Below are 25,578 nucleotides of genomic sequence, written 5' to 3'. Positions count from 1 at the left end.
GTCCTGTGGGTGTACCAAGGCCAGGCAGACATAGGTAGACTAGGCCCCTCCGTAATGCAGGCCATGTGGCTCCCTACCCCACCGCAGTAGAGTGCCAAGTACAGGTATAGATGCCCCTGTGGCATCCATGTGTGCAGAGGTCCACCATAGCCATGTAGGCCAGATCCCAGGAATAGCATCTGTAGAGGCCAGGAGCACGGCGTAGGGCAGGGGGCTGCTGTGTCTGTAGTGTCCGCCAACGGTCGCGGTATGCCATGCACTCAACCTGTCTTTCTTCTATCTCCCCCCCCCCCTTTTTGTGCTCTCCATGTTCTTATGTGCATCAGCATCATCAGTCGGAGGTACAGTGGCACCGGAGCACGAGGGAGCTGCATCCCAAATGGCCTTGGAGGGCCACACCACGGACTCTGAATGCACCTGTGGGACGGAGGGCGAGGGGAGCTTCACGTCGGCCACCGGATCACCAACCAGCGACACGGACTCGTCCAACGATGGGAGCTCTCTTGTGGTGGCGGCACCATCTGTGCACCCCACTTCTACAGGTACAGCCGCCACCTCCCCTACCAGCACCGCCCTCCCAGCAGCCCCTCAGCGTTCGCCCCGTGCCCGCTCACCCAGGAGGGTGGGCATCACCTTCGCCCCAGGCACCTCAGGCCCTGCCCCAGTCACCCCTGCTGCCCTCAGTGAGGAGGCCATTGACCTCCTCAGGTCACTCACTGTTGGGCAGTCTACCATTGTGAATGCCATCCAGGGTGTAGAAAGGGAGTTGCAACACGGTAATGCATTCCTGGAGGGCATTCATTCTGGTCAGGATGCCCTTCAGCGAACCCTCAATCTCTGGCCTCAGCACTGATGGCAGCCATTGACCCTGTCTCTAGCCTGCCCCCTCCAACCTCCTCCACCCAGACCCAATCCCCTGTACCCCAGCCTATCCCAAGCACACCATCAGACCAGCATGCAAACACCTCTACACCCATAAGTAGCTCAGGCAAACATAGGCACCACACAACCCACAGGCACACACGCAACCATCACCCACGTGCAGACACAGCAACATCCACTGCCTCCACTGTGTCCCCCTCCTCACCGTCTCCCTCCTCCCTCCCAGTCTCGTCTACACTCACACCTGCATGCACTACATCTACAGGCACCAGGACTCGCACCAGAACACCCAGCACCACACCCCGCTCACCTGCACTCACCACCTCCACTACCATTTACACGTCCCCTGTGTCCTCTCCCAGTGTGTCTGTGACGCCCCCTCCCAAAGTACACAAACGCGGGCACCCACACACCCAACATACATCCACCTCACGACAGCCTCCAGTACCTGCACCTGCACCCAAAACACCTAAAGTGACACCTCCTACAACCACCTCCTCTTCCTCCACTCCCAGACCCCCTCCAACTACCCATCCCAGTGTTCATCAGAAACTGTCCCTGTGTAAAGTTGACCTTTTTGCCCCCCCTCCAATTCATCAGTCCCGTCGTAGCACCTCAGCCAAAAAGCCTCCAATATCAGTGGTGCCTGTTCAAGGTGTGTGGAGTGCACCGGCCACCAGGACCGGCAGTGTGACCCGGAGCCAAGGCACTGGCAGCCCACCCCCTATAAAGGCTCTGAAATTGGAAAGTGGCCGACGGGACCCTGTGAAGACTCCTGGTGGCAAAACAACTCACAGGAGTTCCAGGTGGATGGCAGAGTCAGCTGTGACTCCTCCAAAGGTGGGGAAGGGCCAGAGGAAGTCTGCACAGCCTAGTGTGAGCAGCACGGCGGAGAAGGGCGGCATCCTTTCCCGCGGTCGGGACGCCACCGCCAGCACCGTCGTCACTGGTCAGGAGACCACCTCCAGAGTCAGTGCCCAGGAGGGCCCAAGTATCGTCACTGGTCAGGAGACCACCGCCAGAGTCATTGCCCAGGAGGGCCCAAGTATCGTCACTGGTCAGGAGACCACCGCCGCCACCAGAGTCATTGCCCAGGAGGGCCCAAGTATCGTCACTGGTCAGGAGACCACGCCAGAGTCATTGCCCAGGAGGGCCCAAGTATCGGCACTGGTCAGGAGCCCACCGCCATAGTCAGTGCCCAGGAGGGCCCAAGTATCGTCACTGGTCAAGAGACCACCGCCAGAGTCATTGCCCAGGAGGGCCCAAGTATCGTCACTGGTGAGGAGACTACCGCCAGAGTCATTGCCCAGGAGGGCCCAAGTATCGTCACTGGTCAGGAGACCACCGCCAGAGTCAGTGCCCAGGAGGGCCCAAGTATCGTCACTGGTCAGGAGACCACCGCCAGAGTCATTGCCCAGGAGGGCCCAAGTATCGTCACTGGTCAGGAGACCACCGCCAGAGTCAGTGCCCAGGAGGGCCCAAGTATCGTCACTGGTCAGGAGACCACCGCCGAAGTCAGTGCCCAGGAGGGGCCCGGCTGCCACAGCCCCGCTGGGCAATGAGGGAACGTCATGCCACACACCAATGCCCAGTCCAGAGAACGTCATGCCACCCACCTATGCCCAGTCCAGAACCGGCAAAGCACAGCTGAACAGTCCAGACACCGCCATGGCAAAGCACCGCTGAACAGTCCGGACACCGCCATGGCAAAGCACCGCTGAACAGTCCGGACACCGCCATGGCAAAGCACCGCTGAAGAGTCCAGACACCGCCATGGCAAAGCACCGCTGAAGAGTCCAGACACCGCCATGGCAAAGCACCGCTGAAGAGTCCAGACACCGCCATGGCAAAGCACCGCTGAAGAGTCCAGACCCGCCATGGCAAAGCACCGCTGAACAGTCCAGACCCACCATGACAAAGCACCGCTGAACAGGGCATGCACCGGGAAGTTTGAAATGTCTGCCACATCAAGGATCGTTATCCCATGTGTGGGTGGGCCAGGGACGGTAGAGGAACTTCCACGTGGAGACTAATCCAGTCTGGGCACCAGTCCTCCTCCTGAACCTATGGGAGGCTGTTATCTACTTTGGAAACTGTGGCTTTGCACTCCCCAGGATGGTACAGTGGGCAAGCCACCCACTGTAGAGACTTGAGAGACTGTGGCTTTGCACTCATCAGGATGGAACAGTGGGCAAGCCACCCACTGTAGAGACTTGAGAGACTGTGGCTTTGCACTCCCCAGAATGGAACAGTGGGCAAGCCACCCACTGTAGAGACTTGAGAGACTGTGGCTTTGCACTCCCCAGGATGGTACAGTGGGCAAGCCACCTACTGTAGAGACTTGAGAGACTGTGGCCTTGCACTCCCCAGGATGGAACAGTGGGCATGGAGCCCCGTCGTGGATCTGGCTTTGCACTCCTCCGGCTGAGGTGCCCCTCCTTCCCTTTCCCCTGAGGTGCCTGTAGTATTTCTATCTGATGCCCCGGCAGTGTTCTCTCCATCTGTGGACAGGTATCTTTTGTGGGCCTCGCCCATGCATTTTTGGACTAGTGGTGCACGGACATTTGTATGTGCATATCTGCACTACTTCTCGAAATGTACATACTTTTGTATGGTTAGCTAATATATCTGTATATTTTTGAGACATGTATATTGATACATTACAAGGTTTGGACTGATTTTGTTTTGTCTTTGCCCTCTTCCAGGGGGGTTATGGGTTGTTGATGTTATTTTTGTAAATGCTTTGGTGTGTGTGTTGTAATATGCGAGGGTGGGGTGGCGGTGTTGCGTGTGTGTCCCCCTAACTTTTGCCTCCCCTATGTCATAGGTGCAGTACTCACCGTTGTCGTCGCCGGTGCACGCGTTGGTCTTCGTAGATGAGTAGGAATACAAGGGCCGGTAGGATTTGGAGTTCAGGCTCCATGGAGTCCTCCTTCCTCGTGGGATGTGTTCAGGTGAGCGTTTTCCCATTGCAGAAACTGTTTCCGCCGTGTTTTTATCCACGGAGAATCCGCCCCGGAAAAGGTGGCGGATTGGCGGGTTGTGATACTATGGGCGGTACATTGTCTTCCGCCTGTCTGTTGGCGGTGACCACTGCGCTGCTTGTCTGTACCGCCGTGGCGGTCTGAGTGTTAAAGTGGCTGTCTTTGTTGGCGGTTTCTGCCACGGTCATGATTCCAACATTTTTACCACCAGACTGTTTGCGGTCTTACCGCCATTTTAACACCGTCCGCCAGGGTTGTAATGACCCCCATACTGTCTTGCTGGATAGGGCAGGGGAAGAAACAGAGTACTCGGTACACAACTGCTGGACACTAGGGTGGTCATTACAACCCTGGCAGACGGTGTTAAAGCGGCGGTAAGACTGCAAACAGACCGGCGGAAAAAAAAATGGAATTATGACCGTGGCGGAAACTGCCAACAAAAACAGCCACTTTAACACTCTGACCGCCACGGCGGTACAGACAAACAGCGCGGCGGTCACCGCCAACAGTCAGGCGGGAGACAAAGTACCGCCCACAGTATCACAACCTACCAATCTGCCACCTTTTCCGGATAAAAACAAGGCGGAAACAGCCATTTCAATGGGAAAACGCTCACCTCTACACACTCCACGAGGAAGGAGGACACCATTGAGCCGGAACTCCAAATACTCCCTGCGATAGTCTTCCTGCTCCTGTACGATCATCATCAACGCCGGCGCCGAAGACAACGGTGAGTACTGCACCTAAGACATAGGGGAGGCAAAAGTCAGGGACACACACACGCAACACCCCCACCCGACCCTCACCCACTACAACACACACACCAATGCAAATCCAAACATAATAGTAACAACCCCAATACCCCCCGGAAGAATGCAAAGACAAAAGGAAATGAGTGCAACCATTGTAATGTATCAAAATACAGTACCCAAATATATACAGATATAATTTCACATTCAACAAAATATACATCACGATTAGTAGTGCAGGTATGCACCATTCAATGTCCGTGGACCACTGGGCCCAAAATGCATGGGCGAGTCCCACACACGATACCTGAGCAAAACGAAGAGAACACTGCAGGGACATCAGATCGAAATACAACAGGCACCTCAGGGGGAATGGAAGGGGGGGCACCTCAGCCGGATGAGAGCACTACGCCAGATCCACGAGGGGGCTCCATGCCCATTGATGTATCCTGGGGAGTGCAAAGCCACAGTCTCTCAAGTCTCTACAGTGGGTGGTTTGCCCACTGTACCATCCTGGGGAGTGCAAAGCCAGAGTCTCTCGAGTCTCTACAGTGGGTGGGTTGCCCACTGTACCATCCTGGGGAGTGCAAAGCCAGAGTCTCTCAAGTCTCTACAGTGGGTGGGTTGCCCACTGTACCATCCTGGGGAGTGCAAAGCCACAGTCTCTCAAGTCCCTACAGTGGGTGGGTTGCCCACTGTACCATCCTGGGGAGTGCAAAGCCACAGTCTCTCAAGTCTCTACAGTGGGTGGTTTGCCCACTGTACCATCCTGGGGAGTGCAAAGCCACAGTCTCTCAAGTCTCTACAGTGGGTGGGTTGCCCACTGTTCAATCCTGGGGAGTGCGAGCCACAGTCTCTCAAGTCGATAACAGTCTCCACTGGTTCTGGAGGGGGACTGGTGCCCAGAGTGCTTCATCCTGTTAAGGACTGAGGTAGTGGATGCTGTTCTCCACTGGTTCTGGAGGGGGACTGGTGCCCAGAGTGCATCACTCTCCCCGTGACGGTCCCAGTTCCGTCACTGCCCCTGCCGCATATGGGCTAGCGGTGCTTGAGTTGGCGGTGCTTGCCCTTTTCAGCGGTGCTTGCCATGGTGGTCTTTGCCCTGTTCAGGGGTGCTTGCCCTGTTCAGCGGTGCTTGACTTTGCTGTCTCTGACCTGTTCAGCGGTGCATGCCATGGCGGTCTTTGTCCTGTTAAGCGGTCTTTGCCCTGTTCAGCGGTGCTTGCCATGGCGGTCTTTGCCCTGTTCAGCGGTGCTTGCCATGGCGGTCTTTGCCCTGTTCAGCGGTGCTTGCCATGGCGATCTTTGCCCTGTTCAGCGGTCTTTGCCCTGTTCAGCGGTGCTTGACTTTGGTGTCTCTGACCTGTGCAGCGGTTTTTGCCATGGCGGTCCCTCATTGCCCAGCGGGGCTCTGGCTGCCGGGGCCCTCCTGGGCACTGACTCTGGCGGTGGCCTCCTGGCCAGTGACGATGGGACTGCCCTCCGTGGCACTGACTCTGGAGGTGGCCTCCTGGCCAGTGAAGATGGGACTGCCCTCCTGCGCACTGACTCTGGTGGTGGCCTCCTGGCCAGTGACGATGGGACTGGCGGTGGCCTCCTGGGCAGCGGGGATGATGGCGGGCTTCTCCGCCGTGCTGCTCTTCCCAGACTTTGGCGCTGTCTTCTGCCCCTTCCCCACCTTTGGAGGAGTCACAGCTGAGTGGACAGTCCCCCCGGGACCCTTGTGAGCGGCTTTGCCGGCTGGAGTCTTCTTCCTATCCCATCGGGCACTGTCCAACATCTGGTGCATCACAGGGGGACTGGCTGTGCAGTGGCTCCGTGTCACACTGGCTGCCCTGGTGCCCAGTGCACTCCACATACATCTAACAGGCACCACTGGGCTCTTTTGGGCTCTACTGATGCAGTTCCTGGGATATGGCCTACATGGCTATGGTGGACATCAGCACACATAGATGACACAGGGGCATGTATACCTGTACTTGGCACTCTATAGAGGTGGGGTGGAGACCCACAGCCCTCCTCCCCCACCCAGACACCTTCACTGCGCGCAAAGTGTACACACGCCCTTGTGTCTGCTGTGATGCCCTCAAGCGCCCATCCAACTCAGGGTAGGCCACCACCAGGATCCTGAACATCAGGGGGGTCATGGTATGACAGGCACCCCTCCCACGTTGGGAGGCCATCCCCAGCTGAGCCTCCGCCGTCTTCTTGCTCCAGCGGCGAATGTCCTCCCATCTTTTACGGCAGTGGATGCTCCGTCTCTGGTGGACCCCCAGGGTCCGGACGTCCTTGGCGATGGCACGCCAAATATCCTTCTTCTGGTGGGCGCTGACCGACATGAAATGTACAGGGGAAGAAGAGAAGTCATTACCAACTGCACCGTCGAAGTGAGTGGCCCACATCCCTACCATAGCCATGTGGCACATGCATTCACAGTCCTTCATGCTCGCAGAACTCTGCCCCCTTCCTTCTTACAATCAGCCCTCTCCACCCAGGCATAGCCCATACAACTTGCTCCCTGTGTACTCACCTGTTGGTCTGGAGGACCGTAGAGTAGTGTGTACTGGGGGAGGACCCCGTCCACGAGCTTCTCCAACTCCTGTGCAGTGAAGGCAGGGGCCCTTTCCCCAGATGCATGAGCCATTGTCTCTTCCAGACTGAGGTCACAGCAGCACTTGCAGTACAGGTCCTCTCCTGTCGAAGATCAGGTATCGAGTGATTCAACAGATAGAAAATGGCGGTGACGTCCGCGGCGGTGACGTCTGCGGCGGTGCGTATCATCACCGCCGGCGCACTTCCTCATTGGCTCCTGGGACCCATAGGGTCCAATGTTAACCAATGCAGCATTGCGCAGCGGTCTTCGACCGCCTACCACAATGGTGTACAACGCCAGCGCAGTTACCTCACATCCCATTGTCCCAGCTTAGAGGTCAGGCAGCCGCCATTTCAGGGGCCCACGTGGCTTCATTTTCAACTGCATCACACATACCTAGGCCTGGACTCAACACACATACAGACAACTTTTTGGATTATGTTTTGTGTTCTGTGTAGCTGTGGCTACATACCTCTTATTTGCTTGACTCTGTGGTCGCTGTTGTCCTTCCTAGGCACCGTCAGCTGGGACATGTGAGGAGATGGCGGAATCCTCCGGTGTACCGACCGCTGGTGGACCTGTTGACAATGGAGGAGCGACATTTAATCATCACCTACAGGTTTGACCGTGCCACAATCCAGGAACTGTGTACCCAGTTGGAGCCTGACCTGATGTCAGCTATCCGCCATCCCACAGGGATGCCCCCTCAAGTGCAGGTGCTATCAGTGCTCCATTTCCTTGCAAGTGGGTCTTTTTAAACTACAGTGGCCATGGCATCAGGGATGTCCCAGCCTATGTTTTCCAACCTGTTGTCCAGAGTGTTGTCTGCCCTGCTGAAACACATGAGGAGCTACATCGTTTTCCCTCAGGTGGAGGATTTGGCTACAGTTAAAGGTGACTTCTATGCCCTTGGACATATCCCCAATGTAAAGAAATGGCTCCCTGTTGCAGTTACCCCCCACTTTTTGCCTGATACTGATGCTGACTTGACTGAGAAGTGTGCTGGGACCCTGCTAACCAGGCCCCAGCACCAGTGTTCTTTCACCTAAAATGTACCATTGTCTCCACAATTGGCACAACCCTGACACCCAGGTAAGTCCCTTGTAGCTGGTACCTCTGGTACCAAGGGCCCTGATGCCAGGGAAGGTCTCTAAGGGCTGCAGCATGTCTTATGCCACCCTAGGGACCCCTCACTCAGCACAGACACACTGCTTGCCAGCTTGTGTGTGCTGGTGGGGAGAAAATGACTAAGTCGACATGGCACTCCCCTCAGGGTGCCATGCCAACCTTACACTGCCTGTGGCATAGGTAAGTCACCCCTCTAGCAGGCCTTACAGCCCTAAGGCAGGGTGCACTATACCACAGGTGAGGGCATAGGTGCATGAGCACTTTGCCCCTACAGTGTCTAAGCAAAACCTTAGACATTGTAAGTGCAGGGTAGCCATAAGAGTATATGGTCTGGGAGTCTGTCAAAAACGAACTCCACAGCTCCATAAAGGCTACACTGAATACTGGGAAGTTTGGTATCAAACTTCTCAGAATAATAAACCCACACTGATGCCAGTGTTGGATTTATTAAAAAATGCACACAGAGGGCATCTTAGAGATGCCCCCTGTATTTTACCCAATTGTTCATTGCAGGACTGACTGGTCTGTGCCAGCCTGCTGCTGAGAGACGAGTTTCTGACCCCATGTGGTGAGGGCCTTTGTGCTCTCTGAGGACAGAAACAAAAGCCTGCTCTGGGTGGCGGTGCTTCACACCTCCCCCCTGCAGGAACTGTAACACCTAGCAGTGAGCCTCAAAGGCTCAGGCTTCGTGTTACAATGCCCCAGGGCACTCCAGCTAGTGGAGATGCCCGCCCCCTGGACACAGCCCCCACTTTTGGCGGCAAGTCCAGGAGAGATAATGAGAAAAAGCAAGGAGGAGTCACTGGCCAGTCAGGACAGCCGCTAAGGTGTCCTGAGCTGAGGTGACTCTCACTCTTGCAGATGGAGGATTCCCCCAATAGGATTAGGGATGTGCCCCCCTCCCCTCAGGGAGGAGGCACAAAGAGGGTGTAGCCACCCTCAGGGCTAGTAGCCATTGGCTACTGCCCTCCCAGACCTAAACACACCCCTAAATTCAGTATTTAGGGGCTCCCCAGAACCTAGGAAACTAGATTCCTGCAACCTAAGAAGAAGAGGACTGCTGAACTGAAAAACCTGCAGAGAAGACGGAGACACCAACTGCTTTGGCCCCAGCTCTACCGGCCTGTCTCCCCTCTTCTAAAGACACTGCTCCAGCGACGCGTTCCCAGGGTCCAGCAACCTCTGAAGCCTCAGGGGACTACCCTGGATCTAGAAGGACCAAGAACTCCCGAGGACAGCGGCTCTGTTCACCAAAGACTGCAACTTTGCAACAAAGAAGCAACTTTGAAACAACACACGTTTCCCACCGGAAGCGTGAGACTTTGCACTCTGCACCCGACGCCCCCGGCTCGGCTTGTGGAGAACAAACACCACAGGGAGGACTCCCCGGTGACTACGAGACCATGAGTAGCCAGAGTTGACCCCCCTGAGCCCCCACAGCGATGCCTGCAGAGGGAATCCCGAGGCTCCCCCTGACCGTGACTGCCTGCTTCAAAGACCCGACGCCTGGTAAAGACACTGCACCCGCAGCCCCCAGGACCTGAAGGATCCGACCTCCAGTGCAGGAGCGACCCCCAGGTGGCCCTCTCCTTTGCCCAGGTGGTGGCTACCCCAAGGAGCCCCCCCCCCGGCCTGCCTACATCGCTGAAGAGACCCCTTGGTCTCCCATTGATTTCTATTGCGAACCTCATGCCTGTTTACACACTGCACCCAGCCGCCCCCGTGCTGCTGAGGGTGTGCTTTTTGTGTGGACTTGTGTCCCCCCCGGTGCCCTACAAAACCCCCCTGGTTTGCCCTCCGAAGACGAGGGTACTTACCTGCTGACAGACTGGAACCGGGGCACCCCCTTCTCCATTGAAGCCTATGTGTTTTGGGCACCACTTTGACCTCTGCACCTGACCGGCCCTGAGCTGCTGGTGTGGTAACTTTGGGGTTGCTCTGAACCCCCAACGGTGGGCTACCTTGGACCCAAACTTGAACCCCGTAGGTGGTTTACTTACCTGCAAAAACTAACAAACACTTACCTCCCCCAGGAACTGTTGAAAATTGCACTGTCTAGTTTTAAAATAGCAATGTCATTTATGTGAAAACTGTATATGCTATTTTGCTAATTCAAAGTTCCTAAAGTTCCTACATGAAATACCTTTCATTTGAAGTATTACTTGTAAATCTTGAACCTGTGGTTCTTAAAATAAACTAAGAAAATATATTTTTCTAGACAAAAACCTATTAGCCTGGAATTGTCTCTGAGTGTATGTTCCTCATTTATTGCCTGTGTGTGTACAACAAATGCTTAACACTACTCCTCTGATAAGCCTACTGCTCGACCACACTACCACAAAATAGAGCATTAGAATTATCTCTTTTTGCCACTATCTTACCTCTAAGGGGAACCCTTGGACTCTGTGCATGCTATTTCTTACTTTGAAATAGTACATACAGAGCCAACTTCCTACACCCAACATCATAGGTGCCATTGATGGGACCCATGTGGCTTTGCCCCCCCCCCCCCACAGGAGTGAACAGGTGTACAGGAACCGGAAGAGTTATCATTCGAAGAATGTACAGATGGTATGTTTGGCATACCAGTACATCTCCCAGGTAAATGCTATGTTCCCTGGCTCAGTTCATGACGCCTACATCCTGCGGAATAGCAGCATCCCTTATGTGATGGGTCAACTCCAGAGGCACCGTGTGTGGCTATTAGGTGACTCTGGTTACCCCATCCTGTCATGGTTACTGACCCCAGTGAGGAATCCCAGGACCAGGGCAGAGGAACGCTTCAATGAGGCCCATGGGCGGACTAGGAGGGTGATCGAACGCACCTTCGGCCTCCTGAAGGCCAGGTTCAGGTGCCTCCATATGACAGGTGGTTCCCTATTCTACTCACCGAAGAAGGTGTGCCAGATCATCATCGCCTGCTCGATGCTTCACAATCTTGCTTTGCGACACCAGGTGCCTTTTCTGCAGGAGGATGGTCCAGATGACGGTGTAGTGTCAGCTGTGGAGCCTGTGGACAGTGATGAGGAGGAAGCTGAGGAAGAAGACAACGACAACAGGGAGTCAGTCATACAGAAATATTTCCAGTGACACACAGGTAAGAACATTTTCTTTTTTAACATGACATTCACTGTCACACGTCTTACTCTATCCAGTGTGTAATTGAATGGGATTATTTGGTGACTGAGTTGTTCCTTCCCATTACGGTTTCACAGGTGTGGTTACCAACGTGTGTCATCTGCTTGCATTCTTCATTGACTTGTGATGTGTGACATAGGTATGTTGACATTACATTTGTGAACGGATTTTGTCACAGTCATAGCTAATACACATTTTCAAAATCACAGACTGACTCCAGATTGTTTTGTGCTTCAAGGGTGTTTATTGAAGTGCTAATTATTGGAGGGGGTGGTAAAATGGTGAGGGGTGATGGTGGAGGAATGTCCATGGCAGAGTCCAGTCTATTAGTCTCACAGGTGCACTGCCCATATGGGCATAGGAAGTGGAGCTGGGGCAATTCCAATATGGACAGGGTCACAAAGTGGGACAGTGGGATGACAATCAGGGTGGTCTAATTTCTTGGCGGGGGTCGTGGCTTCGTGCTCTGTCCTGTTCCTGGATCTCAGGAACCGCTTGCGGGGTGGTTCTCCGTCTGCAGGGGGTGGGGTGCTGGTGTGGTGGTCCTGTGGCGGTGCCTCCTGTCCATTAGCGCCGGCGGAGGTGGTGGGAAGTTCATCGTCAATGCTAGTGTCAGGGGCCCCTTGTAGTGCCACTGTGTCCCTCATGGTGTTCTGTATGTCCTTCAGCACCCCTACGATGGTGCCCAGGGCGGAGCTGATGGTTCTGAGTTCCTCCCTGAAGCCCAAATACTGTTCCTCCTGCAGGCGCTGGGTCTCCTGAAACTTGGCCAGGACCGCAGCCATCGTCTCAAGGGAGTGGTGGTATACTCCCATGATGGAGGAGAGGTCCTTGTGAAGAGAGGGTTCCCTTGGCCTGTCCGCCCCCTGTCGCACAGCAGCCCTCCCAGTTCCCCTGTGTTCCTGGGCCTTCGTCCCCTGGACCGTGTGCCCACTACCACTGCCCCCAGGTCCCTGTTGTTGTTGGGGGGGGTGGGTTATCCTGGGTTCCCTGTAGTGGTGGACACACAGCTGATTGACGTGTCCTGGGTACGGAGGTATGGGCCCGCTGGGTGGGTGCTGTGCTGGTGTTTCCAGAGGGTGGAAGGTCTGTGTTGGGCTGTGCCTGTGCGAGGGGAACCGACTGTCCCGAGGCCCCCGATGGTCCGGGCTGGTCATCTGGATCCAGTTGGCAGAGCTGCTGTCATCACTGTGGGCCTCTTCTGTGGGTGGGATAGAGATGTCTGGACCCTCCTGTCTGGTGACATTGGGTAGTGGTCCTGCAGGGGTGTAAAAGCATGATTATTGCATCTGTGTGTGTCATGGTGTGCAATGGGTGGGTAACCGTGTACCCCAGTGCTAGCATTCCTGTGTGGGGGCTTGTGTGATGATGGTTGGGGGGGTGTTATGGGTATGTGCAGTGGGCATGCTTTAGTGATGGGTGTCCATGCTTTGTTTTTGCATGCAGGGCTTGGTGTTGGGATGTGTGGTTTGTGTTATTAGTACATTAGTGAGGAGTTGGAGTGATAGGGGAGGGGGTGAGGGTGGGGGTCTGTGATAGCATTCAGGTAGGGTGGGGGATATAGTAGTAAAGATTTGACTTACCAGAGTCCATTCCTCCACCGACTCCTCTGAGGCCCTCAGGATGCATTATTGTCAAGACCTTTACCTCCCAAATTTTGGTAGTTGTGGGGGAGGAGGTGGGGGTCTGCCGCCAGTCCGCTGTACCGCGATGTTGTGTCTAGAGACCACGGAACGCACCTTCCCCATAGGTCGTTCCACCTCTTCCTGATGTCCTCCCGATTTCTTGGGTGCTGTCACACTGCGTTGACCCTGTTGACAATTCTTCGCCATAGCTCCATCTTCCTAGCTATGGAGGTGTGCTGAACCTGTGCTCCAAATAGCTGTGGCTCTACCCGTACGATTTCCTCCACCATGACCCTGAGCTCCTCCTCCGAGAACCTGGGGTGTCTTTGCCGTGCCATGGGGTGGTGTAGGTGATGTGTGGGGTGGTGTATGTGGTGATGAGTGTGGTGATGTGTAGTGGTGTGTGGTGTTTTGTACGGGGATGTTGTGTAGGTGATGGTGTTGTGTGCCTCTGTGTGGTGGGGTTGTCTATGCTGTGCAGTCTCACTGGCCTTCGTCAATAATTTTTGGTCGTAGGGGTTTGTGGGTGTGTGTTTTATATTGTGTTGGGTGTGTGGGAGTGGTGTTTGTATGTGTCTCAGGTGTGTGTATTTGGAATTGTCCAATGTGGCGGTATTTTGGAGATGTGTGTGTATTTTGAGCGCAGCGGTGTGTACCGCCAATAGAATACCGCGTTTGAAAGACCGCCGCATGGATTCGTTGGTCGTGATAGCATGGACGTGTTTCTGTTGTCGTGACGGTGGAGGTTTTGTTTTCGCCAGTTTATCACTGACCTTTGGTGTGGCGGACTTGTGTGGGTGTCTTACTTTCGCCGGATCCCGTGCTGTGGGTCATAATAGCTGTGGTGGATTTCCGCAGCTGCGGCGGTGTATTGGCAGTCTTCTGCACGGCGGTAAGCGGCTTTCACCGCCAATGTTGTAATGACCCCCTAGGTGATGTGCATATAGGGGTGGCACAGAGCACATGATATCATCTAGGGTAGGACGACCGAAGCACCCACAGCCAAATGCACAATTTTGCATGGATCCCAATGACATCTTGGTGAGGGCAAAGCAATGCATGGCTACGTGAGGAGAAGGGGGAGGTGGCCCTGGACCCTAAGGAGACTGACCACTTTGGCTGTAATCACTGCTGATATACTTGGAGTGTTTCTAGGAGGTGGCGGAGACCAGGCTATCCTCCTCGGACCCCGACTTGACCGGTGTTCCACAGCAGAGAATGCTGCTGAAACCTGTGGGAGGAGCCTTGAAGACCCTACACACTATCAAAAAGGGGCTAGCCAGAATGGCACACAGTGCTACACCCACTAAGGAGTCTAGGCTGGGGGGGCCCTCACCCTCATAAAACTTTGAACTTAAAAATTAAATTATGGAGTGTAACAAAGCAATCACAGAGAAAATTGATGGGGTGGCTATCACAGTGGTGCTACTACGCCAAGACATGGACAAAATAAGGGACCAAGTGAAAGATCTGGGAACAAGAATCAATGATATGGATGAGGTGCTGGGGACATATACCATGCAATTGGCTGACCAGGAGAGGTAGCTACAAACATGTGAGGCTAAGCTAGCGGATTTAGAAGATAGACGAGGCGTAACAATGTACGCATCCTGGGATGATGCTAGGGGACAGACTACCCCAGTGGAACAGTTTCTTGATTCTGGCTGGTCGAGATCTTGCCCGGACTGTGAAATGAAGGGGTACTACCGGTGGACAGGGCCCACAGAACACCAGGCGGTAAACCTAAGCCAGAAACCCCACCAAAAATGTTAATAATGCAGATGTTATGGTACAAAGACAAGATGAACATACCAGCAGAGGCACGTCAAAGGGAAACATGCAATACAGTGGGAAGAGAATCTCTTTTTACCCAGACTAGGGTGTAGCCACTGAACAGAGCAGGAGATCATTTATGGAAGTGAGGCGCAAGCTTAGAGATAAAGGATTCGACTATGCACTGTTGCCACACCTTTGCATAGGCTTCCAGGGATAAAGGCACTTCTTTGACACTAGCACAGGCTGCAGACATTGTGAAGTCGGACTGGTATGATCGCACCGAGGCGCACAAGAGATTCTAATAATATGAACATGGGGGTAACTGTACTGTCGTGGAATGTTAAAGGGATACAGATCCCATTAAGAGGCGAAGAATTCAGTCATATGTATGAAAGTAAAAGAAGAAAATAGTAATGCTGCAGGAAACACATGAACACAGGAACACGAGAAGCTACGCTCAAAATGGGGTGGGGTGTCAGCTTTGGTACTCTAGCTTTCTGTCTTCGGCAAGGGGGGTGCTATTATGGGTAGATATCAGTATCCCACTCAAAGTAACAGTTGGGTTGAAGTCAGCACATGACCGATATGTTGGCATTGTAGGTGAAATAGGGGGTAGGCACACGGTATGCTTAAATACATATGACCCTAACATAGATACGCCTGACTGCTTTGATACAGTAGTGCACACCCTAACACCATACACGCACTATGACATAATTTGGATAGGCCATTGCAATTGTGTACTGAATAGGTATTTAGATAGTTCCAGACCCAATCCTAGACTTCTCAGTTGGTCCTCCAAGTACCTTATATAGGGCATAGATACACATCCTAATAGAACTGTGGAGAGCACAGCATGGGGACACATGGGGGTACTCTTTTTATTCTCCTTTGCATGGGACATGGGAGTTCTTTGCAGTTAATACAGGCGCAGTAGAATCATCCAGAGTGCTGTGGGTGGTCTTTAAGGTCACTATAAGAGGGAAATGCATGGCAACAACTTGTGGGATACGCAGGACCCTGGGGCATAAGGTTACATCCCTTGAGAGACAAATAGCGGATATTGATATCAGGCACCACATACTGCGGAGGTATTGGAGACACAACACAGATTCAAATCAAATCAAATCATTAACATTTATAAAGCGCGCTACTCACCCGTGCGGGTCTCAAGGCGCTAGGGGGGAAAGGGGGGGTTATCGCTGCTCGAACAGCCAAGTCTTTAGGAGTCTCCGGAAAGCGGAGTGGTCCTGGGTGGTCCTGAGGCTGGTGGGGAGGGAGTTCCAGGTCTTGGCCGCCAGGAAGGAGAAAGATCTCCCACCCGCCGTGGAGCGGCGGGTGCGAGGGACGGCAGCAAGTGCGAGGCCAGCGGAGCGGAGGGGGCGGGTGGGGACGTAGAAGCTGAGGCGTCTGTTGAGGTATTCCGGTCCCTTGTTGTGGAGGGCTTTGTGTGCGTGGGTGAGAAGACGGAAGGTGATCCTTTTGCTGACTGGGAGCCAATGCAGGTGTCTCAGGTGTGCGGAGATGTGGCTGTTGCGGGGTACGTCGAGGATGAGGCGGGCCGAGGCGTTTTGGATGCGTTGCAGGCGGTTTTGGAGTTTGGCGGTGGTCCCGGCGTAGAGGGTGTTGCCGTAGTCCAGGCGACTCGTGACAAGGGCGTGGGTCACGGTTTTTCTGGTGTCGGCGGGGATCCAGCGGAAGATCTTGCGGAGCATGCGGAGAGTGAGGAAGCAGGCGGAGGACACGGCGTTGACTTGCTTGGTCATGGTGAGAAGAGGGTCCAAGATGAAGCCGAGGTTGCGGGCGTGGTCTGCGGGGGTCGGTGCGGTGCCGAGGGCCGTGGGCCACCAGGAGTCGTCCCAGGCGGACGGGGTGTTGCCGAGGATGAGGACTTCCGTTTTTTCAGAGTTCAGCTTTAGGCGGCTGAGCCTCATCCAATCTGCGACGTCCTTCATACCCTCTTGTAGGTTGGTCTTGGCGCTGGCGGGGTCCTTGGTGAGGGAGAGTACAAGTTGGGTGTCGTCGGCGTAGGAGGTGATGATGATGTCGTGCTTGCGTACGATGTCGGCGAGGGGGCTCATGTAGACATTGAAGAGTGTCGGGCTGAGCGATGAGCCTTGAGGTACGCCGCAGATGATCTTGGTGGGTTCTGAGCGAAACGGAGGGAGGTAAACTCTTTGGGAGCGGTTAGCGAGGAAGGAGGCGATCCAGTCCAGGGCCTGGCCTTGGATCCCGGTGGAGCGTAGGCGGGTGATTAGGGTGCGGTGACAGACGGTGTCAAAGGCAGCCGAGAGGTCGAGGAGAATGAGGGCGACTGTTTCACCGTTGTCCATCAGGGTTCTGATGTCGTCTGTGACTGAGATGAGGGCGGTTTCCGTGCTGTGGTTGGTTCGGAATCCGGTTTGTGAAGGGTCGAGCAGGTTGTTGTCTTCCAGGAAGGTGGTCAGCTGTTTGTTGACGGTCTTTTCTATTACCTTGGCTGGGAAAGGTAGAAGAGAGATGGGGCGGAAGTTTTTCAGGTCGCTTGGGTCAGCCGTAGGTTTCTTTAGTAGGGCGTTGACTTCAGCGTGCTTCCAGCATTCGGGGAAGGTAGCAGAAGAAAAAGAAGAGTTGATGACGGTCTGGAGGTGCGGGGCGATGATGTCGTCGGCTTTGTTAAAGATGAAGTGCGGGCAGGGGTCCGAAGGGGCGCCGGAGTGGATAGAGTTCATGATGGATTTGGTTTCTTCCGTGTTGATGTGGGTCCAGTTGTTGAGGGTGATGTCCGGGGAAGCGGGTTCAGTGGTGTATGGTTGGGTCTGGTGTCCGAAGCTGTCGTGGAGGTCGCTGATCTTGCGATGGAAGAAAGTGGCGAGGGATTCGCACAAATCCTGTGAGGGCGTGACGGCGTTGGCGCTGGCGCTGGGGTTGGAGAACTCTTTGACGATGCTGAAGAGTTCTCTGCTGTTGTGGCTGTTTTTGTCTAGTCTGTCGGTGAAAAAGTTCCTTTTGGCAGTGCGGATCAGGTGGTGGTGTTCGCGTGTAGCGTTCTTGAGGGCGGTCATGTTGTCCGCGGTGTGGTCCTTGCGCCAGGCCTTCTCAAGGGCACGACGGGTTTTCTTTGATTCTTTGAGGGTGTCAGAGAACCAGAGAGGTTTTTTGGTGTTGGTCTGTCGATGCGTGCGTTTGAGGGGAGCAAGGTTGTCAGCGCAGTTGGAGATCCAGTTTGTGAGGTTGAGAGCTGCGTCGTTGGGGTCGGTGGTGAGGGTGGGTTGGTTGGCGGCGAGAGCGGAGAAGAGTTGCTCTTCAGGGATCTTGTTCCACTGTCGACGAGGGGTGGGTTGAGTGCGGAGGTGGGAGGTCTCGCGTCGGAATGTGAAGTGGACGCAGCTGTGGTCGGTCCAGTGTAGGGCAGAGGTGTGGCTGAAGAAGACGTGTCTGCTGGCGGAGAAGATAGGGTCGAGCGTGTGTCCGGCGATGTGGGTGGCGGTGTTCACCAGTTGTTTGAGGCCGAGGTTGGCGAGGTTGTCGAGCAGGGTGGTGGTGTTGGGGTCGTTGTTTTGTTCCAGATGGAAGTTGAGGTCGCCTAGGAGGATGTAGTCCGGTGAGGCGAGGGCGTGCGGGGAGATGAAGTCGGCGATGGCGTCGCTGAAAGAGGCGCGAGGTCCGGGAGGACGGTAGACGAGGGATCCTCTGAGGGTGGTCCTTGGGTCGGTGCGAATCTGAAAATGCAGGTGTTCAGCGGCGAGGGGGGGGTCTTCGGTGGAGGTGGTGACGCTGATGGAGTCTTTGAAGATGATGGCGACACCTCCTCCTACTTGGTTGGTGCGGTCTTTTCTGGAGATCTTGTAGCCTTCGGGGATGGCGGTAGCGATGTCTGGAGCAGAGGAGGCGTTCATCCATGTCTCCGTGATGAAGGCGACGTCCGGGGCTGTGGAGTCCAGGAGGTCCCAAAGTTCAACGGCGTGCTTGTGGACGGAACGAGCGTTGATCAGGATGCAGTTGAGGTGGTTGATGGCGCGTGGGCTTGTGGTCGTGGTAGTTGCGTGGTGGAAGATGCGTTTGCAGGAGTTGCAGGCGAAGGGTCCATGGGTGCGTTTGGGGTGAGCTAGGAAGCAGGTTTTGGAGCGCCCTGGGTTGAGGGCGTGGAGGGTGGTGGGGTCGTAGCGGATCAGCGGGGCTTGGGGGAGCTGGGGACCAGGGGTCGTGGCGCTGGGCGCGGGCCAGGCGCGGACGGGCGCAGACGGGCTTGCCTCTGGCGCGCCTCCGGCGCGCCAGCGGCGTGCCCGCTGCGCGCGCCCGCTGCGCAGTCACGCAGCGGCCGCCATAAGAGGTAGGAGGGGGGGGAGGGGTCAGCTGGGGGCGAATGGGAGCTGGGGGGCGGGGGCGTGCAGGAGGTCGCGGCGGGAAAGCGCGAGGGGGGGGGGACAGGTAGAGTGAGAGGAGCTGGGGGAGGGGGTTTAGGGTGGAGGAGGGTGAGTGTTAGGAGGTTTGGAGATTAGGGAGAGAGATAGGAGTAGGGTTGTGAAGATAGGGGAGGGGGGGTTGTAGAGGTGGGTGAGGAAGAGAGGTAGAGTGAGAGGATAGGGAGATAGGTAGTAGAGGGGGTGGCGGGAGGGGGGAGAGATAGAGAAATAGATAGAGAAAATAGATAGAGAAGTCGATAGATAGGGAAATAGATAGATAGATAGACAGATAGGTAGGTAGGAGGAGGTGGAGAGTGGGGGAGTTAGATAGTGAGATAGGGAGCTAGAGAGATAGGAAGATAGGAGGAGTGAGGGAGGTAGATAGCGAACGGGTTAGCTAGGGGTGAGAGAGGGGGAGGCGAGTGAGGGAGGGGGATGAGGAAGGAGCAGGAGGGCAGGCTCGGGGGAAGAAGACGGAGGAGGTAGAAGAGCCGAAGACAGGAGAACAGAAGACAGAAGAACAGAAGACAGAAGAACAGAAGACCGGAAGAGCAGAAGACCAGAAGACCAGAAGACCAGAAGAACAGAAGAACAGAAGAACAGAAGAACAGAAGAACAGAAGAACAGAAGATCGGAAGAGCAGAAGAACAGAGAAGAACAGAGAAGAACAGAGAAGAACCGAGAAGAAGAACACAGAAGCACCGAGAAGAACAGAGAAGAAGAACACAGAAGACCGGAAGAACACAGAAGAACAGAAGGGAAGAACAGAAGAGAAGAACAGAAGAACACAGAAGAAGATTGCAGAGGGGGAGCGAGGAGGAAGAGACAGAGAGGAGGAAAAGAAGCAGGAGCAGGAGAGAAGGTGAGTGGCGCGGGGCAGGGCGAGGGGCTGGGAGGAGGGGGGTACTTACAGTTAGGTGGGTCTCAGGAACACAGGAACTCGGGAACTTGGAGGAGCTGCAGCGGCAGGGGGAGCGACCTACCCTTGGGTGCAGAGGGAGTTAACTGAGGCTCGGGACACGCTTGGGAAATATGACTTCAAGATGTACACAGAAACGGTGCCTGAACAGAGTGACCATCCAGGTAGACTCTTAGCCTGGCTGGTTAACAGGGATAAAGGTGGTAATGCTGTGGTTTCTATCAAAGATGCACATATAGTATCTCTGACAACCCAAGACAACATTCTGGTCCGTTTCGTGGAATTTTATAGACCGTTTTATGCACAAGCAGGCCAGTTTGATGAGGCAGGGATTGAAACTATACTAGATGAAGCACAGAACCCCATGGTAGATGCATCAGCATGGGAGACACTGAATGCCCCAACTGAGGAATCTGACATCAGATGGGTGATTAAAAGGATGAACACGGGCAAAACACTGGGTATGGACTGCCTAGTGTAAAATTCTACCAGACCTATTGCGAGTACCGTTGCTGGCAATGTACACAGAAGCCTTTGAGTGGGACAAATTCCCGGAGTCTTTGAGAGAAGCAAATATTGTAATGCTGCCCAAGCCCGGCAAAGAGTCCACAGACTGCAAATCTTACCTCCTCCTATCAATGATTAATGTGAATGCAGAAATATTGGAGAAAATATTGGAGTACTGCCTGTCTAAGGTGGTTGACAGGGTCATACATGCGGATCAGTTGGGGTTCATGGGTGGTCGAACTACCACCACTAATATTCGGAAGGCCTTTCTGATTATGAAACAAGCAAAAAACGGGATGGAGTCTTGTGTGGTGGCCAGTTTGGATGCCCACAAGGTATTCGATACTGTGAACTGAGCATTCACAAAACGGGTACTACGCAGATATGATTTAGAATCAGACTACATAAAAAGGGTGGAGCTACTCTATACAAACAGCAGGGCCAGAGTGAAGGTGAGCCAGGGGGCCGATAGAGAGGGGGACCCAACAAGGATGCCCCCCTCACTGTTAATCTTGCCATGATAATCGAACCACTAGCTCGACTTATACACTTCAGACACAAGGACACTGGGATAATGGTGGGAGGTAAACGGGAGGTTATATTACTTCATGCAGATGATATATTACTAACAATAAGGAACCCAACGGACAGATGGTCCACAATATATGATACAAGAAAGGCAGTAGGATCCCACTCACGATTTAAACTAAATGCATACAAGTCTATACTTTATCATATTCAGAAGACTCTGCCCACAAGGATGAACCACAAGAATATCAAAGTGCAAACAACGCCTGTAAAGTACCTAGGAGTCAACCTAAGCTCAGATATGACTGAAACATAGGATTTAAATGTAGGAACACTACTAGATAGTCTGGAAAAAAGCATACAAAAATGGTTAAAATTGCCAATTTCATTGATGGGTCGAATAGCAATAAACAAGATGATAATGTTCCCAAGGATACTACATGTACTGCAGCAAATGCCAATGGGAATCCCTGAGTCCGGTTTCTGGGTGTTATCCCCACATGTGGTGGACGTGCCTGACTGTGGGGGCCTTTGAGAGGCAGTGAAGTGGTTAGTGGGAAACATAACTGATGTGCATTTGTCCCCCACAATACTGCTATGCCTCTTGGGACTTGTGCCTCACTCCAAACATACAAAATATGCTGAAAAGGTGATGGAATTAGGCTTAGCCATTGCAAAAAAGTGCACAGCACTGCGAGTGATGACCAGTTGTCTCCTACCAGGAAGCAATGGCTGTGGGAACTAACACAATGGGTATGAGCAGAATGTGGAGTACGTCACAAGTTGGTATACAGTGGGACTAACCAGGACAGTAGAATGGAATGGGATGGGATATGGAGGAAATCTGTTTAAAGAAAATGATGGAGGCTAGTGCAGAGAGTGCACTAGATTTGGGAGATGAGTAATTCAGCTATGCTGATGAAGGAATTGAAGAGGGAGGCATAATACGGGATGTTGAAGCCTCCGTGTGTGATTTGTACGGTCATACTAATGTTCCTTGGACATTGTGATTTGGCTGTATAAACATATGACAATGAAGGTATGCCTGTCTACCTGGCTCTATGGAGCAGTGGGGGAGGGTAGAGGGAACTGTTACTATTGTGTTGTAATAGTGTTAACTTGTAAAATTAGTAAAAGAAATGTGAGGAAAGTTACAAAAAATAAATAAACAGATGTGCCTTTTAGGGGACCTTTACTCGTTGCCTTAAATTCATTAGGACCAAACCACAAAATTAATTCTGGCTATTTGTGGAACTCGGAGGGAGCACAGATGAGTTTTCTCTATGGGTGTCTTCAAATGTCAAGAGAGTTTTTTAAGTTATTGCTAAACTATGTCTTGGTGGCAATTGTAAAATGGAATGTCAATAGTCTCCTTGATCGCATGAAGATAGGGGCAGTTATGCAATTCATAAAACTCATGCCCTGAAGATTGTGATGCTACAGGAAACTCACCTGCTGGGCATCAAATGTACATTTCATGTCAGATACGGATACAACAGAATATACCTTGCAGGATTCATCTGAGGTTCCAGAGGGGTGGAGATCATGCTTAAGTCCATGCCATTTGTGTTCTCCCAGATTTCCCGTAACACCTTAGGGAGATATGTGATCCGGGGTGGATCTATGGAGGAGTCTCACTATTACCTGCTGACAATATATATATATATATTCCACCATTGCAGGCCCCAGTAACAATAATTACTCTCAGGGACTTAATTCTGCTTCTACCTCAAGGTAGGACAATCATCAGGGGGGATTGTATCAAGATCCTCAACCAACTCAACTTACTTTTTCCTCTGCCAAAGGACACACAAAGGACTGGGAGAGGGCCAACCAATCAGGACCTGGGTCTGGGCGACGCCTAGAGGGTCTTAAATACCGAGATCTGCACAAGCATTGGTGGCCCATGGGCCACTCTCTTATTGTTTTTTTTAATGCTCCCGGCTTCAATCTCATACATACATACGCTACTCATATCCTACCGCAGGGCATTTTTTGACCATGCTCCTGTCAAGATTCACCTTGGGGTTGGGAAGACGGGGGAAAAACCAATGTTGCACCTTAACGACTAGTTACTGTGAGATGCTAAGCCCCCCACCACTCAACTGAAGGCATTCTTTTACCATCCTCTAAACAAAGGATGGGGCTCACCTGGGACCCTGTGGAAGGCTTTTATATCAACCCTGAGGGAAGTAGCTCAATCCTACATCAGAGACAGGACCCATAAGACATATGCCTGAGATACAGCCTCCTTGAGCCAGCTGTGCCTAGATGAAGTCCAGTGATGCTGGTTCGCCTCGGCCAGACGGGTACGAGTAAATGAATGGGGTGACAAATCTGTCCATTAAAAAGATAGGAGTCTAGAGTGGTGCCTGCATGGTTATGTGATCCAGTGCGCAGGTGTCAGCTGTTTCTGAGATAGCCTCAGCAGAATACTACGGATCTCTATATGTGGAGTGTATATGTCCAACGCCAAAGGTGCAGTCTCTGTTAATTACAAACATACCAATGCATAGGCTGACTGCCTCCAAACATGAAACGCTTGACCCATCCCTGATGCTTGAAGAGACAGGTGAAGCACTCCTTAACCCTGGTAAGACCCAGGGACCGGACAGGTTCCCAAACTAATTTTACAGTAAACTCTGCCCTGTTCTCCTACAGCCCACTATTAACATGTACTTCAAGTCTAGTGCCAAGGACTCCTTCTCCGCTGGAAGTAGACCAGGCTACCATTGTGGTAGTACCGAAGCCTGGCAGGCCTCTTAACTAGTATGCCTCTTATCCGCCGATTTCCCTCAAAAATTCAGAGGTCAAACTCTTCGCCAAAGGTTTGGCAAAACTCCTCATTTGCGTACTAGACCATCTGGCTCATGCAGACCACTGCAGTTTCATTCCCAATCGCAGTACTAGCCACATGTATTTGAAGGGTCCACTTGGGAGCTAGCTCAGTTTGCTCCCTGCAATGTTCCACTGAACATATGCTTATTGATTTCAAAAAAACTTTTGACTCTGGCCATTCCTGGAGTAGATGTTGCTGAAACTGAGATTTGGACCACAGTTTAGATCCTATATGACCGTTCTGTACTCAAAACCACATGTCCAAGTGCGGGTGAATGGTGCACTGTCCTTCAGGTTCTCGATTTGGCAGGGAACCAGACAGGGTGCCCACTATCTCCCCTACTCTTTGCCTTGGCAATACAGCCACTGACTGCTTGGGGGCAATGTGACCACTAAGTCAGGGTGTTCAACTGAGGAGGGGCAATGAAAGATAGAATGGCCCTTTTTGCCACCAACGTCCTCTTGTTTGTGTCCCTACCCGATGTGATGGACCCCGTTTAATTCATATCCTGGAGCACTTCAGGTCAGCGTCAGGCCTTTGGCCTTCACCCATATTGGTCCAAATCCCTCCTTGTTCCACTGCTGGGGGAATGGGGAAGATACCCGGCAAGCAGACCTTCCTACTCACCATCTTAACTTTCTGTACATAGGGGTGCATTTCACATGGGAGCCTGGGTTGCTTGGAGCCTGCTCACTTTGAGAGTCCAAGATGATTTGGACAGATGCACCAACTCACTCATTACCCTCATGGGCAGGGTAGCACTGTTCAAGATGAGGATTCTCTCACATATGCTGTATATTGTTCGGAATTTCCCTTTTCATATCTGTCGCGGGTCGGCCCTCATTTTGGACCATGACCTAGTTATGGAACCGAGAAGTGACCCGAGGGCACTTCTATGAATGGAACTCCTACGGTGTTACCCGGGGCACTGAAGAGAGCAGAAACGTCGTCCAGCACATGTATAACTTCCAGGGTAGAGACCTTTTGTCGCGAACCTCATTGGAAATAAAAGATGTCGGAGGCAGCAAGGGAGAGGAGGGAGATGCGAGCGTCTGCATCGAGAAAAGAAAAGGAACCACCGGGACTCCCTCAAGAGTGGAAGATGCGGGACCCGAATCTGGACAGGAACAGGCGGCTGGAGGGAAGTGGAGCCAAAAAGCCTGTGCACTGGAGCTAAAGAGTCACGTTGAGCCGCACCTTGTACCTATACCCACCAAACAGCCCAGCCACATTCCAGGAGGGATGTGACTTCACAAGGTATGGGCGTATTTCAAAGAGGGACGGGGAATACGGCAAGGGGAGAGGGGAGGAAGGACAGGAGGGAGAGAGACAGTAGGGAAACCTTAACAGAAGGGAACGTTGGGGTAATTGAAAATGGAAAGACCCTCCCTGATGAATGAGTTAGTGACCCTGGTGAAAAGTGTATAGATGATACACCCACCCTGCATGAGTCACACATAATATTGTGTCAATTCATTTGTGTGTACTACTGGGAGAAGGGAGAAGTGTGGTTTACCCCACCCTC

This window comes from Pleurodeles waltl, chromosome 8 (assembly GCF_031143425.1).
Source record: "Pleurodeles waltl isolate 20211129_DDA chromosome 8, aPleWal1.hap1.20221129, whole genome shotgun sequence".
Lineage (NCBI taxonomy): Eukaryota > Metazoa > Chordata > Amphibia > Caudata > Salamandridae > Pleurodeles > Pleurodeles waltl.
Note: the sequence above shows the minus strand (reverse complement) of the source record.